Here is a 19972-nt window from a genome sequence, read left to right as displayed (position 1 = left end):
GTTTTTCCATTTACGTAGATGTCTTTCGGTTTCTTGCAGCAGTGTTTTGTAGTTTTCTTTGTATAGGTCTTTTACATCCCTGCTTAGATTTATTCCTAAGTATTTTATTTTTTTAGGGGCTATTATAAACGGCATTGTTTTCCTGATTTCCTTTTTGTCGTTCTCTTTATTGATGTATAGGAATCCAACTGATTTTTGTGTCTGTAGCTTGTATCCTGCTCCTCCACTGAATCTTTCTATTAGTTCCAATAGTTTTCTCGTGGAGTCTTTTAGGTTTTCTAGGTATAGGATCATATCATCTGCAAATAGGGACAGTTTTATTTCTTCCTTAGCAATTTTGATGCCCTTTATTTCTTTTTCTTGCCTTATTCCTCTAGCTAGGCCATCCAGCACACTGCTAAATAGGAGTGGTGATAAAGGGCATCCTTGTTCTCAAGGGTAATGTTTTCAGCCTCTCTCCCTTAAGAATGATGTTGGCTGTTGGCTTTGTACCAACAGTTTGAGTAATTTCCTTTACTATATTGAGTAATTTCCTTTACTATATTGAGTAATTTCCCCTCTATGCCTATTTATTCAGAGTTTTTATCAGGAATAGGTGTTGGACTTTGTCAAATGCCTTTTTGGCATTGATTGAGATGATCATGTGATTCTTTTCTGTTATTTTATTTATGTGGTGGATTAGGTTGATTGATTCTCTAATGTTGATCCATCCTTGCATACCTGGTATGAATCCCACTTGGTCATGGTATATGAGTTTTTTGATATGATGCTGAATTCTATTGGCTAGAATTTTGTTGAAAATTTTTGCATCTATATTCATGGGAGTTATTGGTCTGTTATTTTCTTTTTTTGTGGTATCTTTGCCTGGTTTTGGTGTCAGGGTTATACTGGCTTCATAAATTAGAATGAATGAATTCAGAAGTATGCTTTCCTTTTCTATATTCTGAAATAGTTTGAGTAGTACTTGTATAAACTCTTCTCTGAATGTTTGGTAGAGTTCTCCAGTGAAGCCATCTGGGCCAGGGCTTTTTATTTTGTTGGGAGGTTGTTTGTTTTTTTTTTTTTAACCTTTTCAATCTCTTCTTTTGTTATGGGTCTGTGCAGATATTCAGCACCAGTTTGTGTTAGTTTGGGTAGGTAGTGTCAAATAAAAAAACTCTTGATAGAAGTCAATTCGATGGGCAGAAGAAGATACAGATGGTTTGAGCCATTGGCATGAGATGTGTGTCACTCTTGGATTCCATCACCAAGCATATATTGCACGCCTACTGTATGCCAGGAAACCCTGGTGGTATAGTGGTTAAGTGCTACAGCTGCTAACCAAAGGGTTGGCATATCAAATCCTCCAGGTGCTCCTTGGAAACTCTGTGGGGCGGTTCTACTCTGTTCCATAGGGTCACTACGTGTCGGAATCAACTCGATGGCACTGGGTTTGGTTTGGTTTTACTGTATGCCAAGATCGTCTGGGAATCAATGGGCCTAACCATACTGCAGTTTCAGCAACCCACAGAAACCATCACACAAGAAACCAGTATGATACAAATTGCAGGCTTGAATCCTTATAAGTGGTCCCCTTACATGAAAATATGGGGTCTCTAGGTGATCAAAGAGTTAACGAGCTTGATGCTAACCAAAAGGCTGGAGGTTCAAGTCTACCCAGAGGTGCCTGAAAAGAAAGAGCTGGCAATCTGCATCTGAAAAATCAGCTATTGAAACCCTATGGAACTCAGAAAAGGGGTATGAGAATTGTTGCACAACTCAAAGAATATAATCAATATAACTGAATTGCACATGTAGAAATTGTTGAATTGGTATATATTCTGCTGTGTATATTCTCAAAATTATAAATAATAATAAAAGCAGAAAAAGTTAAAGAAAAAAGAAGAGAGAACCCTATGGAGTACAGTTCTACTCTGGCACACGTGGGGTCACCATGAGTTGGAGTCAACTCGATGGCAACGGGTTTGGTTTGATAAATGAAAATGGGATTCTTTCTCCTATAAAGTGACTCAGAAAATAAGTCATTTTCCACCTGATGTTTTAGATGTTAAAATTTACTTCAAGATTTCTGTGCTTTTAATTTCTTTCAGGTACAAATCTAAGACCTAAATAAAGTATTTTTGTATTAAGCCCCCCCGCCACCAAAAAAAAGCAAAATGAAGTGCAGCAAGAGTTCTCTCTCTCAACCTCACCCCCACAAACAGGTCCTTTGCATGAATATAAATTCCAGACATAAGTCATTTCATTTTCCCTTCTAAAACATACCCTGACTCAAAAGAGAAAGAGCAAATACAGTGAGAAATGGGTTCATGTACACTGCAGAGGACAAAGTTGGTTGGCTAAGAAGAAATGAAATAAATTTCACTTCACAGACAGCTAGGTTTTCAATGCAGTTTTGTTACTGAACTTGGAATCTAAAATATGAATACGGAGTAAATAGGATTCTTGGTGGTCATGGTACACCCCATGTCCCTATTCACTCCACCCAGTATTAACATAATCACAGGAGTCATAAAGCCATAAAAAAATGTTTGCTATTCTGAAAAGCTTCATTCATCCTGGCATTTCAACAAGCCTTAGTACATGTTTGGTTCCCTCTTATGGGAAGCAGCATAATGCTCTTAGCCACATCAAGTCATTAAGAAACCACAGAGGACAATTTAAGTGTCAGTTTTTATTTTCTTCCCAATGGCCCTCATTCTTGTCATCTTTATTAATATGCCAATTGCCTGTTCAGTTCACTCAGCCCTTCAAGTAAAGAAAAGCAATTCCCTGGAGGAGGCTGATGGAAAAGTAAAACTGATGGGGGCATTTAAACAAGCAATAAAAACAGGGGAATAGAATATTCATATCCTTTTAACTCAGAAAATCAGCTCAACACAGAAAATCTGCCTGTTAGTCGAAATCTGTCACACAATAGAAAAAAGTTAGCTTTTCTACAAACTTTGCATGACTTGGCTCCCAGTGGACATGCCCAGTCATTAGTAAGGCAGGATTAGTAGAAAAGAGATGAAGACAAAAAAAAAAGTAAAATATTAATAAAACATAGAATTTTAAGAGAAACTTTGCTCAATTCCATAAAACCACTTTTTCAATAATTATTATTATAACTAACCTTTAGTGAGTGCTTGGTAAATGCCAAGCACCATACTAAGGACTTTACACGGATTATCACATTTAATTCTCACAAAAATCCTATGAAGAATGCACTGTTATTACCCCCATTTCACAGATGAGGACATTGAGACATAGATGTAAAGGAATTTGCACAGGCCAAGTAGCTTGTCAGCGACAGGTTCTAACTCCAAAGCTTTACCAGTCAGATCTACACTAGCAATTTGGTCTCTTACCCCAGAGAAATTATTCCAGTTATTTATTGCTGTATAAGGAGCTCTGGTGGCAGAGTGTTAAGAAGCTGGGCTCCTAACCAAAAGGTCAGCAGTTCAAATCCACCAGCCACTCCTTGGAAACCCTATGGGGCAGTTCTATGTTGTCCTATAGGGTTGATGTGAGTCGGAATCAACTAGACAGCAAACCACCTCAAAACTCAGTGGCTTAAAACTTTAATTAGCTATCCTCTCACAGTTCTGTGAGTTGAGTGAACTCAGAGAGGCAATTCTTGCTCAGGGTCTCTCTCTCTATGGTTGTCTGAGGACTTGGACATTCAAGATGGCATGCTCCCATGACATGATACTCTCTCAGGTTAAGCTCAGCTAGGGCTGTAGACCAAAGCACCAACATATGGCCTCCCTATGTGACTTCGACTTCTCACAGCATGGTACCTGAATTCCGAGAGGGAGTGTTCTGAGAAGGGAGCATTCCGAGAGCAAGTATTCCAAGAAATCCAGGGAGAACTGCATGGCTTCTTATGCCCTAGTCTCAGAAGCCATGCAGCATCACTTTCATCAAATTCTAGCCACCAACCATTAGTCATAAGCCCAGCCAGAATCAAAGGAGGCGGGGGAGGTTACAAAGGGCATGGGTTCCAGGAGGTACGGGGGTGATTTTTGGAGACTTAACTACCCTAGGACTCTTTGTAAAGCACAGTTTTCATTTGCCCCTCTGGGAAGCAGCAAGAGAAGGCACCCTCGCCTTCATGAAGCTCTGGGAATGGGGAGATCCTTATCAGAATGTTAAACGAATTACATTTCTAGGAGGCAGATCGGAAAACAATGACAAGACAAGCCAACACCAGTCATAGACACAAATTTAAACCTAGCCCTCTGTGAAATGGAACTGGCAGTAGTAGTAGAACCTGTCTAACTTCAGGTGGGATAATGCAAATCAAGACCAACCCAAGGCTGATCCCTGTGAGGTGGAAGTCAGACATACCTCCACACTCCAACCTTTTTATTGATTCTGACACCAGCCATCCCTCCTATGGCACTCTCTACTTCTCTTCTGGGTTTGATAATCCATTGCAATGGTCACACAGAACTCACAGACTACACTTACAGTTAAGTGGTTTATTAAGGGACAGTGTACAACTCAGGATCAGGATCAACGGGCTACAGCTCAGGATCAGGATCAGGAAGCAAACAGGCAAAAGTCTCCTTTCATTAGCGCAAGACAGCTCTCTCAGCTCTTCTTGGCCATGCAGGCCTCCTCTCATTCCCCTCAGGACAGGCTTCTCTTCCCCCTGCCATTTACCACCACTGGTTCTGACACTGGGCCCTTTCCTGGCCTCTTGCTGTCTGCAGTGTTACAGCCTTTGACTGTGTTACAGCTCTTTTGGATGGTTCCTTGCAGATTTGCCCAATGCAATGCATCATTTGATTTCTTGACTGCTGTTTTCACGGCTGTTGATTGTGGTTCCAAATAAAATGAAATCCTTGATAACTTCAATCTTTTCTCCATTTATCATCTTGTTGCTTATTGGTGCAGTTGTGGGAACTTTTGTTTTCTTTATGTTGAGGTGTAATCCATACTGAAGGCTGTGGTCTTTGATTTTCATCAGTATGTGCTTCAAGTCCTCTTCGCTTTCAGCAAGCAAGATTGTATCATCTGCGTAACTCAGGTGATTAATAAGTCTTCCTCCAACCCTGATGCCCTGTTCTTCTTCAGATAGCCCAGCTTCTTGGATTATTTGCTCAGCATACAGATTGAATAAGCACAGTGAAAGGATACAACCCTGTCACACACCTTTTCTGATTTTAAACCATGGATTATCCCCTTGATCTGTTGGAACAACTGCCTGTTGGTATATGTACAGGTTCCACATGAGCACAATTAAGTGTACTGGAATTCCCATTCTTCACAGTGTTATCCATAATTTGTTATGATCCTCACAGTTGAATGCCTTTGCATAGTCAATGAAACACAGGCAAACATCTTTCCAGTATTCTGTTTTCAACCAAGATCCATCTGGCATTAGCAATGATATCCTTTGTTCCACATCCTCTTCTGAACCTAGCTGGAATTTCTGGCAATTCCCTGTCGATGTGCTGCTGCAACCATTTTTGATTATCTTCAGCATAATTTCACTTGTATAAAGAAAACAAAAATCCTCACAACTAGACAAATAAGCAACATCATGATAAATGGTGAAAATATTGAAGTTGTCAAAGATTTAATTTTACTTGGATCCATAATCAATGCCCATGGAAGCAGCAGTCAAGAAATCAAATAATGTATTGCATTAGGCAAATCATCTGCAAAAGAGCTCTTTGAAGTGTTAAAAAGCTAAGATGTCACCTTGAAGACTAAGGTGCATTTGACTCAAGCCATGGTGTTTTCAGTCATTCATACACATGTGAAAGCTGGACAATGAATAAGGAAAACTGAAGAATTAATGCATTTGAATTATGGCAATGACAAAGAATATGAAATATGCCATACATAGACTGCAAGAAGAATGAACAAGTATGTTTCGGAAGGCGTATAGCCAGAATACGCCTTAGAAGTGCTCACATACATTGGACATGTTATTGGGAGGGACGAGTCCCTGGAGAAGGACAAGTCCCTGGAAAAGGACATCATGCTTGGTAAAGTAAAGGCTCAGCAAAAAATAGAAAGGCTCTCAACAAGATAGATTGACACAGTGGCTGCACCAACAGGCTCAAACATACCAATGATCGTGAGGATGGCACGGTACTGGGCAGTGTTTCATTCTTCTGTACATGTGGTAGCTGTGAGTCTGAACCAACTCAACGACACCTAACAACAGCAACAACATGGCATAAATAGAAAGATTGTGGTGGAATTTTGGAATCAAGCAGGTTTGAATTCAGATCCAGGCTCTGCCAACACAAGTCCTCAGGTAAAATCTACCGTTTCTGTGAGCAGCCATCTAAGATACGACTATTGGTTTCTACTCATATTGAGCAAAAGAGAATGAAGGAAATCAAAGGCTCAAAGAAGAAACTAATCTCCGGGACTAATAGCCCACATGAACCACAAGGCCTTCAAACCTGAGACCAAAAGAACTAGATGGTACCCGGTTACCACTACCAATCATTCTGACTAGTGGCACAATAGAAGATTACAGATGAAATGGGAGAAAAATGTAGAACAAAACTCAAATTCCTAAAAAGGCCAGACCTACTGGACCAATAGAGACTAGAGTAACCCCTGAGACTATTGCCCTAAGTTACCCTTCATACTTGGAAGTGAAACTATTTCTGCAGGTCACCTTTCAGCCAAATAATAGATTGCCTTATAAAATAAACAATATCATCCATGAGTAATGTGCCCCATTAAATAATGAACTCTATGAGACCAAATGATGGCAAGGAGGGGAAGAGAAGCTAGATCAATGGAAACAGAACAAACAGAATGGAAATGAGAATGCTGACACATTGTAAAAATTGTAACCAATGTCACAGAACAATTTGTAAAAAAATTGTTAAAAGAGAACCTAATTTCCTGTGAAACCTTTCACCTAAAACATAATAAAATTTTATTTTTTTAAATATAAAAAAATTTAGCCTTTCTTAATTATGAGCGCAAGAGACAGAAAAGGCCACATGAAACAGAGACTACGTCATCCTGAGACCAGAAGAACTAGATGGTGCCCAGCTACAACTGATGACTGTCCTGACAGGGAACACAACAGAGAACCCCTGAGGGAGCAGGAGAGCAGTGGGATGCAGACCCCAAATTCTCATAAAAAGACCAGACTTAATGGTCTGACTAAGACTAGAAGGATCCCAGTGGTCATGGCCCCCAGACCTTCTGTTGGCCCAGAATGGGAACCATTTCCGAAGCCAACTGTTCGGACATGGATTGGACTGGACAATGGGTTGGAGAGGGATGCTGGTGAGGAGTGAGCTTCTTGGATCAGGTGGACACTTGAGACTATGTTGGCATCTCCTGCCTGAAGGGGAGGTGAGAGGGTAGAGGGGGTTAGAAGTTGGTGAAATGGACAGGAAAAGAGAGAGTGGAGGGAGAGAGTGGGCTGTCTCATTAGGGGGAGAGTAATTGGGAGTATGTAGCAAGGTGTATATAAGTTTTTATGTGAGAGACTGATTTGATTTGTAAACTTTCACTTAAAGCACAATAAAAATTACTTAAAAAATTTTAACCTTTCTGACATCCTGTTTCTTCATCTGAAAAACAGAGATATTAATATCTGCATCTACAGTTGAGAGTACATTTGCCACCCTATGTCATTGCTATACATAGTTGTCATATATTTAACTCAGATATTTTTCACTGAAGATTCCATACGTAGTAGGAAAAAAAATCTAAGTCAATATCACATCTCATTTTACAAAGAAATAAACTAAGAAGGAGTTAAATTAGTTGCTAAGAACACCTGCAAATCAGAAGGCTCAAAGATCTAGACCCCAGGACTCTTCCTTGGTCCACTTTGTTTTGTAATGAGACCTTGGTCCACCAAGGTTCTAGGTCTAAGAAGACATGGTCCTAATAATTCCACTCCCAAACAGGCAGACCATGTGTGACAGGAATAGAAAGAAAGGATAAGGCATAGCACGAAGATGATTTTCATTGCATGGTACTTGTTCCAGAGTAGATATTCAGTGATACTAGTTTGGTGGGTAGATGGATGGATGGAAGTATTTTAGTTTCAAATCTTCTTCCTCATAGATTCTCCCTTCTACCTCAGGAGATTCCTAAACAGAGATAGAACAAGAGACTATTTCTCCTTTCCCTGTAAACGTTCTTTCTAACTCAATTTGTTCTCCTCAACCCATATTTCCCTCTTTCCTGCCATAGGATGTTTAAAGGGATAGACATACAACCAAGGGAGATCATTGTGAGTTCCTAGGCTATGAAAGGGGAGTTTTCTTTTCCTCTGTTTAGTTCTGATAGTGTGGTTCTATCCTCTAGTTTCTATAACTAGTATCAGGGCTACTGTCAAGACTCAGGGAGTCTTTCCCCGTTCTGCTGTTCCTGTGTCAGAGGATGTTGCGTAGGACTTTACCTGTTGCCCTATAATAGGCACTAGGGCTCCTGGCTGAGGACAAAAAGGGCCTAGACACCCTACACTCTAAAGTGAGCCACAACAAAGTGCTCTCCCCAAGGGCCTCCTAAAAATCAGCAGAACTCGCCCTACTGCTATCATCCCCCCGCGCCAGCCACCCCTATACAGACATAAAACCTTTTTCAGTGAAATCTAAGAAGTAAGGATAGGGGAGAGAGAGTTGGAATTGAGAGTCATCAGCCTTACTGGTAAGAGACCTCATTATAGAAGATGGGAGAGGCATGCTCCTCCTCTCCTCACAAAGAAAAGTGGTGGGCAGAGTTGCAGGATAATCACATGTACAGACAGGGTATTTGGAAAAAAAAAGGAAACTGGCATCTCACCCTTGGATGGATGCTAACTTAACTGTAGAATCTCAAGTCCCACACTAGGTTTGCCATCTGAGTGAGGTGTGGTGAGACAGTTCTTGAAAAAACTCAACACACTTCTTCTAGAGTTTGGGGATATCCATGAATGTAGAGCTTGGTATGTTTTGATCTTCTGAAGATCTGTAAAGGCAAAGCCCTTGCTGAGTGGTCCTGGGAAGAAGATGGGACAACAAACAATCAGGTAATGCACAAGAGGACTCCAGTAGTTCCCATGAAGGAGCTCGGAGTTAGAGGGAGAAGTAGAATTTTGGAGATACCCAAGGGGCTTTCCCGTCAAAGGAGGTGAACCCTCCATTCATTCCAGGGCAATCCCTCCCTCAGAGAAAGGGATGGAGGCATGGATCACTGGTGGAGCCAAAGGAAGACACAACTACCCTTTCTACAGGGATCCTCAGCAATAAAGATGCCCCCCAAAAGATGAACAATGTCCCTAGAATTTCAAGTATATCATCCATAAAGAGACCACCACAACAGGAGAAGCCATCAGCGCTACAGAGATTCAAATGAAGCCAGGCTGAATAAAAGGCCAACCAGGGATTCTTTCCTACTCAAGTCTAGAAATCTAAGATGATCTCACTTCTCCATCCCTTCTCTTTGACCCCAACATAGAAAAGTTCCAGTGGTTCTCAGCCCAGGTGGAATGGCCCCCTAGTATGTGTTTAGAAAAATGTGGAAGGGTTTTGGTTGTCATAAAGACTGAAAGATGCTATGGGAGTATGTATTGGGGGTGGGGAATAATAATAAAAACTCTGAATTATACAAAAGAGTTCCATCCTAAGAATTGTCCCACCCGACATGACAGCAGCAAATGCAGTTGATAAACACATTGGTAGGCCCAGGAGATGAAAGAGGTATATATCTCAGGGCAGAGTACTTCTCTTCCATCATCCTTACTCCCTGTCACTTGCCTGTCACTACCCTCTCTATTCCAAGGTACAAAATTTGAGAAAAGGTGACAAGGCAGGTTATATACTCCTGCCCTGAACTCCCAAGCTTCGGGTCATACCTGCACTAGAAGAAGGAGAAAATTAGATGTAAATTGACTCTGAAATTGATACTTTAAATTGGACTGAAATTCCCATAACTGAAAGAGCACAGAAAGTTATGGAATCTGCCTAAAATGTTAAGGAAAGGAAATTCACCCGAAAACTATAGAAAGCAATAATTGGGGGAAAAAATATCAACGTTTAATGTTTATACCCCACTTAGTTAACTCCTCCATAAAGGGGACTAGGGTCATAGTTTTCAAACATGCCAAGGAAGGAAGGTCACCGAGAATGTTTCTGTCTGCCTTACTGCAGATAAGCAGCTGCTGCTTACCCTGCTTGGAAACATTACATCCTGTTTCCACAAAGGGCCCTGGGTGGAGACCCAGAGCCTGCCATAGGGCTGGAGTAGTTGGATAGAATGCTCATCAGAAGCCTAGTAGGGGTGCTGGCCCACAGGCACTAGCCCTGCATCCCTGTTGAAGGATAACAATGGCTTGCACTAATCACGGGATGGGTTTTCCCCTTTCCCTGCCCTGTGGACAGGTGCTCGATATCAGTGCCCACTGAGAAATGACCCAACAGGGAAAATGCCCAGGTCAGGGCTAGCTGGGTTGGGATTAGGAGGCCTGGAGATCATCAGCCTCTGATATTCATCAGAATTTTCTCTGAGCTTCCATCCCTCCACCCAGCATGAGTTTGTCTCCACTCACACAAAATACATGACTCGAATCCCATCTTTCCATAACATTACTATCTCCTTTTCCTTCAGGCCCTTCACCCACACTTAAAGGAACAAATAATTTGGAAGTGTCCCTATTAACACCACATGAAAAATAACCCACTTAATAAAAAAATATCAATAGGCATAGACTTTTGGAAAACGATTTGGTAATATCTATTAAAATGTTAAATATGCTTACCCTCTGACCCAGAAATTCTTCTTCTAGGTATTTATCTTGTGGTGTGTCATTCATAACTGTATTCCCAATGCCTAGAACCCTAGAACTATACCAGTATATAGTGCATGTTCAGTAAAAATGTGTAGAATGATTAAATTGATAAAAATGAAATTTTGAATGATAAATGATCAAGTAGACCCACACATAAATTGTGATTTCATCTAGGTTTGTAAAAAGCACAAAATCTATTTTCTGCAGCTTAAAAAAATGTGTCAATCTTTTCAGTTCACAACACACATTTGGAAGTACAGAAGTTGGCATGCTACCTGAGCAAGGTGCCTCTCTTACCTTATTTGTTTTATATGTGCCCCTTTATCTCCTTCGTGGCCTTCATATCCCTTCCCATTCCTCTTAGGCACCCCTTTCTAATGTTTATAATATATGTTCTTATATTTGTATGTATTCCCGACACATCTGTCAGTTTGTCATACTGTGGTGGCTTGCGTTTTGCTGTGATGCTGGAAGTTATACTACCAGTATTTCAAATATCAGCAGGGTCATCCATGGTAGACAGGTTTCAGCTGAGCTTCCAGACTAAGAGATTAGGAAGACAGATCTGGCAGTCTACTTCTGAAAAGGTTAGCCAGTGAAAACCTTAGGAATAGCAGTGGAACATTGTCTGATATAGCGTGAGAAGATGAGCCCCTCACATTGGAAGGCACTCAAAATACAACTGGGTAAGGGCTGCCTCCTCGAAGTGAAGTTGACCTTAATGACATGGATGGTGTCAAGCTTTCAGTACCTTCATTTGCTGATGTGACATGACTCAAAATGAGAAGAAACACCTGCAAACATCCATTAATACTTAGAAAATGAAAAGTACAAAGTATGATTCTGGGAAAATTGGAAAATGTCAAAAATTAAATGGAATGCATAAAGATCAATATCTTAAGCATCAGTAAGCTGAAATGGACTGGTACTGGCCATTTGGAGCCAGACAATCATATGGTCTACTAAACCAGGAATGACAATTTGAAGAGGAATGGCACTGCATTCATCGTGAAAAGAATGTTTCAAGATCTACCCTGCAGTTTAACGCTGTCAGTGATAGGATAATATCCATACACTTACAAGGAAGACCAGATAACATGACTATTATTCAAATTTATGCACCAACCACTAATGCCAAAGATGAGGAAATTGAAGATTTTTACCAACTTCTAACCTCTAAATTTGATCAAACATGCAATCCAGATGCATTGATAATTATGAGTGATTGAAATGTGAAAGTTGGAAACAAAGAACAAGGAACTGCACCAAACCAAACCCATTGATATCGAGTCAATTTCACTCATTGCAACCCTATAGGACAGAGTAGAACTGTCCCATAGAGTTTCCAAGGAGCACCTGTTGGATTCGAACTGCCAACCCTTTTGCTAGCAGCCATAGCACTTAACCACTACACTACCAGGGTTTCCTGAAGAAGGAACAGGAGTTTGAAAATATGGCCTTGGTGATAGAAATGATGCTGGAGACTACATGACAGAATTTTGCAAGACTAATGACTTCTTCATTGAAGATACCTTTTTTCAACAACATAAATCACAACTATACACATGGACCTCGCCAGATGGAATACACAGGAATCATATTGACTACATCTGTGGAAAGAAATTATGGAAAAGCTCATTATCGGTCAGAAAAAGGCCAGGGGCAACCATGGAAGAGACCATAAATTGCTCATGTACAAGTTCAAGTTGAAGCTGAAGAAAATGAGAACAAGCCCATGAGAGCCAAAGTGCTACCTTGAGTATATTTCACCTGAATTTAAAGACCATCTCAAGAATAGATTTGAATAGAATAGAATAGATTTGACTCATCAAACACTAATGACCTAAGACCAGACCAGGTGTGGAATGACATCATGAAGAAAGCAAGAGGTTATTAAAAAGACAGGAAAGAAAGAAAAGACCAAAATGGTTGTCAGAAGAGATTCTGAAAGTTGCTCTTGAATGTCAAGTAGCTAAAGCAAAAGGAAGAAATGATGAAGGTAAAGAGCTGAGCAGAAGATTTCAAAGGGCGGCTCCAGAAGACAAAGTAAAGTATTGTAATGACACGTGCAAAGACCTGGAGTTAGAAAACCAGAAGGGAAGAACACCCTTGGCATTTATCGAGCTGAAAGAACTGAAGAAAAATTCAAGCCTTGAGTTGCAACGTTGAAGAATTCTATGGGGAAAATATTAAATGACGCAGGACACATCAAAAGAAGATGGAAGGAACATACAGATTCACTGTACCAAAAACAACTGGTTGATGTTCAACCATTTCAGTAAGTAGCATATGATCAAAAACCTATGGTACTGAAGGAAGAAGTCCAAGTTGCACTGAAGGCATTGGTGAAAAACAAGGCTCAGGAATTGATGGAATACTAACTGAGATTTTTCAACAAACAGATTCAGCACTGAAAGTGCTCACTCATCTATGCCAAGAAATTCGGAAGACAGTTACCTGGTCAACCAACTGGAAGAGATCCGTATTTGTGCCTATGCCAAAGAAGATGCTCCAACAAAATATGGAAATTATCAAACAATACCATTAATATCACACACAAGTAAAATTTTGCTGAAGATCATTCAAAAGCAGTTGCAGCACATACATCAAGAGGGAACTGCCAGAAATTCAAACTGGATTCAGAAGAGGACGTGGGAAGAGGGATACCATTGCTGATGTCAGATGGATCTTGGCTGAAACCAGAGAATACCAGAAAGATGTTTACCTGTGTTTTATTGACTATGCAAACTCATTCAGCTGTGTGTATCACAAGTTATGGGTAACATTACAAAGAATGAGAACTCCAGAACACTTAATTGTGCTCATGAGGAACCTGTACATAGATCAAGAGGCAGTTGTTCAAACAGAACAAGGGGATACCGTGTGGTTTAAAATCATGAAATGTGTGCATCAGGGTTGTATCTTTTCACTGTGCTTATTCAATCTGTATGCTGAGCAAATAATCCGAGAAGCTGGACTATATGAAAAAGAATTGGGCATCAGAATTGGAGGAAGAGTCATTAACAACCTGCAATTTGCAGATGACACAGCCTTGCTTGCTCAAAGTGAAGAGGACTTGAAGCACTTACTGATGAAGATTAAAGACCACAGCCTTCAGTATGGATTATACCCCAACATAAAGAAAACAAAAATCTTAACAATTGGACCAATAAACAACATCATGATAAATGGAGAAAAGATTGAAGTTGTCAAGGATTTCATTTTCCTTATATCCACAAATCTATGCCCTTGGAAATAGCAGTGAAGAAATCAAACAATGCATTGCATTGGGCAAATCTGCTGCAAAAGACCTCTTTAAAGGGTTAAAAAGCAAAGATGTCACTTTAAGGACTAAGGTGTGCCTAACTCAAGCCTTGGTGTTTCAATCTTCTCATATGCATTCAAAAGCTGATTAATGAATTAAGAAGACCGAAAAAGAATTTATGTGTTTGAATTTTGTTGCTATGGAAGAATATTGACTATACCACGGACTGTCAGAAGATCAAACAAATCTGTCTTGATTTCATGACTTCATCTCACATACTTTGGACATTGCATCAGGAGGGACCAGTCCCTGAAGAAGGAAATCATGCTTGGTAAAGTAGAGGGTCAGTGAAAAAAGAGCAAGACCCTCAGTGGGATAGAATGACACAGTGGCTGCAACAATGGGCTCAAGCATAACAACAATTGTGAGGATGGTGCAGGACTGGGTAATGTTTCATTCTGCTGTACATAGGGTCGCTATGAGTCAGAATTGACTCAAAGGTACCTAACAGCAACAACATTTCTATGTATTATTGAAAAATAAAATGTTTTATGAATGTGTTTTTATTTTATGAAAGTGATATTGGACATAAATCTCATTCAATTTTTTGCTTTGTTCATTCAACACTATGTTTTAAGATCAATCCGTGTTAAACTACGGGTTGTTGTTGTATTTCATCAAGTCAGTTCCAACTAATAGCAGCCCTATTAAAAAAAATAAGAAACCCGTTGCCGTGGAGTCGATTCCAACTCATAGCAACCCTACAGTACAGAGTAGAACTGCCCCATAAGGTTTCCAAAGAGCGCCTGGTGGATTGAACTGCTGACCTTTTGGTTAGCAGCCGAACTCTTAACCACTATGCCACTAGATTTCCAGCAACCCTATAAAAAACCAAAAAAAAAAAAAAAAAAAAACAAACTCAGTGCCGTAGAGTCAAATCCGACTCATAGCAACCCTATAGAACAGAGTAGAGCTGCCCCATAGAGTTTCCAAGGAGCGCCTGGAGGATTTGAACTGCCAACCCTTTGGTTAGCAGCCGTCGCACTTAACCACTATGCCACCAGGGAGTAAAACTGCCCCGTTGCGTTTCCTAGGCTGGAATCTTTATGGGAGCACGGGTCTTTTCTTCTGCGGAGAACTTGAGTGACTTCAAACCACCAACATTTCAGTTAGCAGCTGAGCACTTAACCATTGCACCACCAAGGCTCCTTAAACTATGGGTACATCTAGTATAATGATTGTGTCTGCCCTATGATAGTCTATACTAGGTAATTACCACGGTTTACTTATTCATTCCCACTGTAACAAACAAGTTTCTTCCCAAACCCTGAAGCTAGGGAAAAAAAAAAAAAATCTCCTAAGAGTTCCCCTACAGGCTTGTGCAAGAGTTCTCTGGGACATATGACTAGGAAAGAGATTGTGGACCTCAGGGATTATTCATTCTTCTCATTTTCAGTAAGAAGCACCAGATTGCTCTCCAGACCAGAATGGCTGCACCAGTTCACATTCCCACCAGGAGTGCATGGTGGTTTCTATTTCCCCGTGTAGAATTATCCGACCAACACTTGGAATTATCTGACCTTGCTTTTTTGTTGTTGCTAAATGATATCTCATTGCTTAATTTGCATTTCGGATTTTGACGAGATTCATGCTCCTTTGTATATGATCTGTTTTTCCTCTGTGGAAGATTTAGAATTTGTTATCTTTGACTTTAAAGATCTTTATTTTCCGTTTAATGTATCTAACTTATGGAAGTCTTATTCTCAAAGATCTTGAAGAATGTGTAAGTGGCTGAGATTGTCCATACATTTATGATGGTGAATGCATCTGAGAAGTCATCCACCTTCTATTCAAACCACTCACATAAAGCCAAAATCCCTTCTATGATATCCTTGTCCAGCATTAATCGAGCCTCTGCTTGGAAATAACCCAGTTCCTTAGTCTAAGAGAAATTCTATTTTATCGATGGACATTTCAACTTGTTCTTTATATCTTTCTTATGTTGAGTTCAAATTCTTGTACTAGACACAGCAACTGACACACAGTAGTTCTCAATAAATGACTGTTTCCTCTTCTTCCTATTCATTCTAGCTCTCCTCTCTTGGGCTACAAATCCGCATAGTATTTCTTCAAATGTTTGAAAACTGCCACTGTGTCTCTTAGTATTCTCATCCTCCAGCTTAATATCTCCTGTCCACAACACACCTCATATATTAGATTTTCTAAACCACTGAAAGAGAGCCAAAATTTATGGGATCGACCCTGATGGTGTAGTAGTTAAGTGCTATGGCTGCTAACCAAGAAGTCGGCAGTTGGAATCCGCCAGGCGCTCCTTGGAAACTCTATCGGGGAGTTCTACTCTGTCCTATAGGGTCGCTATGAGTCGGAATCAACTCGAAGGCAGTGGGCTTTTTGACCTAAGGTATTAAGGAAAGGGAATTAAACTGACCACTATAGAAAGCAATAATTGGAAGAAATGCAGACATGAAGTTTATATACCACCTTATTGAAACACCTCAGTTAACTCCTCCATAAAGGGAAATAATGTCATGGTTTTCAAACTTGCCAACGAAGGCCTTTTCAGCAAACACTCTCATCTGAAAGTCTCCTGTTGTTGTTTGCTGCCATAGAGTGGGTCCCCAACTCATGGAGACTCCATGCACAACTGAACAGAATGTTCCCCAGTCCTGCCCGGTCCCCATAATCAGTTGCAGATCAGACTGTTGTGATCCATAGGGTTCTAATTAGCTTATTTTCAGAAGGAGATCACTAGGTCTTCCTACTTTGTCCTAGTCATGAAGTTATACTGAAGCCTGTTTAGTATCATAACCACACGCTAGTCCCCACTGACAAATGGGTGGTAGTTGCACACGAGTTGCATTGACTGGGAATTGAATCTGGTTCTTCCACATGGAAAGCAAGAATTCTACCACTGAACCACCACTGCCCCATGTTGTTGTTGTGTGCCGCTGAGTCAATTCCGACTCATAGCAATCGTATAGGACAGAGTAGAACTGCCCCAAGCAGTGGCTGGTGGATTTGAATTGCTGACCTTTTGATTAGCAGCCAAGCTCTTAGCCCCTGTGCCACCAGGGCTCCATAGTGTAGTATTCCTTAAATCGTAGTGGTCAAAAAAATGGACACCAGATAAATTCTAAATAGTATAAAGCACAGTTTAGTGCAAACTAAAACCCCCCACGCGTCTGTCAGTTTGTTGTACTGTGGGGGCTTGTGTGTTGCTGTGATGCTGGAAGCTATGCCACCGGTATTCAGATACCAGCAGGGTCACCCAAGGAGGACAGGTTTCAGCTGAGCTTCCAGACTAAGAGAAACTAGGAAGAAGGACCCAGCAGTCTACTTCTGAAAAGCATTAACCAGTGAAAACCTTATGAATAGCAGCAGAACATTGTCTGATATAGTGCTGGAAGATGAGCCCCCAGGTTGGAAGGCACTCAAAAGACGACTGGGGAAGAGCTGCCTCCTCAAAGTAGAGTCCACCTTAATGACATGTATGGAGTAAAGCTTTCGGGACCTTCATTTGCTCATGTGGCACGACTCAAAATGAGAAAAAAAAAAAATCCATTAATAATCAGAACCTGGAATGTACAATGTATGAATCTAGGAAAACTGGAAATCATCAAAAATGAAAGGGAATGCATAAACATTGATATCCTAGGCATGAGTGAGCTGAAATGGACTGGTGCTGGCCATTTTGAATCAGACAATCATATAGTCTACTATGCTGGGAATGACAACTTGAAGAGGAGTGGTGTGGCATTCATCATTGAAAAGAATGTTTCAAGATCTATCCTGAAGTACAACATTGTCAGTGATAGGATAATATCCATACACCTACAAGAAAGACGAGTTACTACGACTATTATTCAAATTTATGCACCAACCACTAGGGCCAAAGATGAAGAAATAGAATATTTTTATCAGCTGCTACAGTCTGAAATTGATCGAACATGCAATCAAGATGCATTGATAGTTACTGGCAATTGGAATGCAAAAGTTGGAAACAAAGAAGAAGGATCAGTAGTTGGAAAATATGGCCTTGGTGATAGAACCAATGCTGGAGATTGAATGATAGAATTTTGCAAGACCAATGACTTCTTCATTGCAAATACCTTCTTTCACCAACATAAACAGTGACTATATACATGGACCTCGCCAGATGGAACACACAGAAATCAAATTGACTACTTCTGTGGGAAGAGATGATGGAAAAGCTCAATATCATCAGTCAGAACAAGGCCAGGGGCCGACTGTGGAACAGACCATGAATTGCTCATATGCAAGTTCAAGCTGAAACTGAAGAAAATCAGAGCAAGTCCACGAGAGCCAAAATGTGGCCTTGAATATATCCCACGTGAATTTAGAGACCATCTCAAGAACAGATTTGACACATTGAACACTAGTGACCGAAGACCAGAGGAATTGTGGAATGACATCAAGGACATCATCCATGAAGAAAGCAAGAGGTCACTGAAAAGACAGGAAAGAAAGAAAAGACCAAGATGGATGTCAGAGGAGGCTCTGAAACTTGCTCTCAAACATCGAGCAGCTAAAGCAAAAGGAAGAATTGATGAAGAAAAAGAACTGAACAGAAGATTTCAAAGGGCCTCTCGAGAAGACAAAGTACAATATTATAATGACATGTGCAAACAGCTGGAGATGGAAAACCAAAAGGGAAGAACACCCTTGGCGTTTCTCAAGCTGAAAGAACTGAAGAAAAAATTCAAGCCTCAAGTTGCAATAGTGAAGGATTCCATGGGGAAAATATTAAATGATGCAGGAAGCATCAAAAGAAGATGGAAGGAATACACAGAGTTATTATACCAAAAAGAATTAGTCGGTGCTCAACCATTTCAAGAGGTGGCGTATGATCAGGAACCAATGGTACTGAAGGAAGAAGTCCAAGCTGCTCTGAAGGCACTGGCAAAAAACAAGGCTCCAGGAATTGATGGAATATCAATTGAGATGTTTCAACAAACGGGTGCAGCGCTGGAGGTGCTCACTCGTCTATGCCAAGAAATATGGAAGACAGCTTCCTGGCCAACTGACTGGAAGAGAGCCATATTTCTGCCTATTTCCAAAAAAGGTGATTCAACCAAATGTGGAAATTATAGAACAGTATTATTAATATCACATGCAAGCAAAATTTTGCTGAAGATCATTCAAAAACGGCTGCAGCAGTATATCGACAGGAAGCTGCCAGAAATTCAGGCTGGTTTCAGAAGAGGACGTGGAACAGGGATATCATTGCTGATGTCAGATGGATCCTGGCTGAAAGCAGAGAATACCAGAAGGATGTTTACCTGTGTTTTATTGACTATGCAAAGGCATTTGACTGTGTGAGTCATAATAAATTATGGATAACATTGCAAAGAATGGGAATCCCAGAACGCTTAATTGTGCTTGTGAGGAAACTTTACATAGATCAAGCGGCAGTTTTTCATATAGAACAAGGGGATACTGATTGGTTTAAAGTCAGGAAAGGCGTGCGTCAGGGTCGTATTCTTTCACCATACCTATTCAATCTGTATACTGAACAAATAATACGAGAAGCTGGACTATATGAAGAAGAATGGGGCACCAGGAGTGGAGGAAGACTCATTAACAACCACAACCTGTGTTATGCAGATGACACAACCTTGCTTGCTGAAAGTGAAGAGGACTTGAAGCACTTACTAATGAAGATCAAAGACCACAGCCTTCGGTATGGACTATACCTCAACATAAAGAAAACAAAAATCCTCACGACTGGACCAATGAGCAACATCATGATAAACGGAGAAAAGACTGGAGTTGTCGAGGATTTCATTTTACTTGGATCCACAATCGACAGCCATGGAAGCCCAGTCAAGAAATCAAAAGACGCATTGCATTGGGCAAATCTGCTGCAAAGGACCTCTTCAAAGTGTTGAAGAGCAAAGATGTCACATTGAAGA

This window comes from Loxodonta africana, chromosome 5, assembly GCF_030014295.1.
Source record: "Loxodonta africana isolate mLoxAfr1 chromosome 5, mLoxAfr1.hap2, whole genome shotgun sequence".
Classification (NCBI taxonomy): Eukaryota; Metazoa; Chordata; class Mammalia; order Proboscidea; family Elephantidae; genus Loxodonta; species Loxodonta africana.
This window is presented reverse-complemented; position numbering follows the sequence as displayed.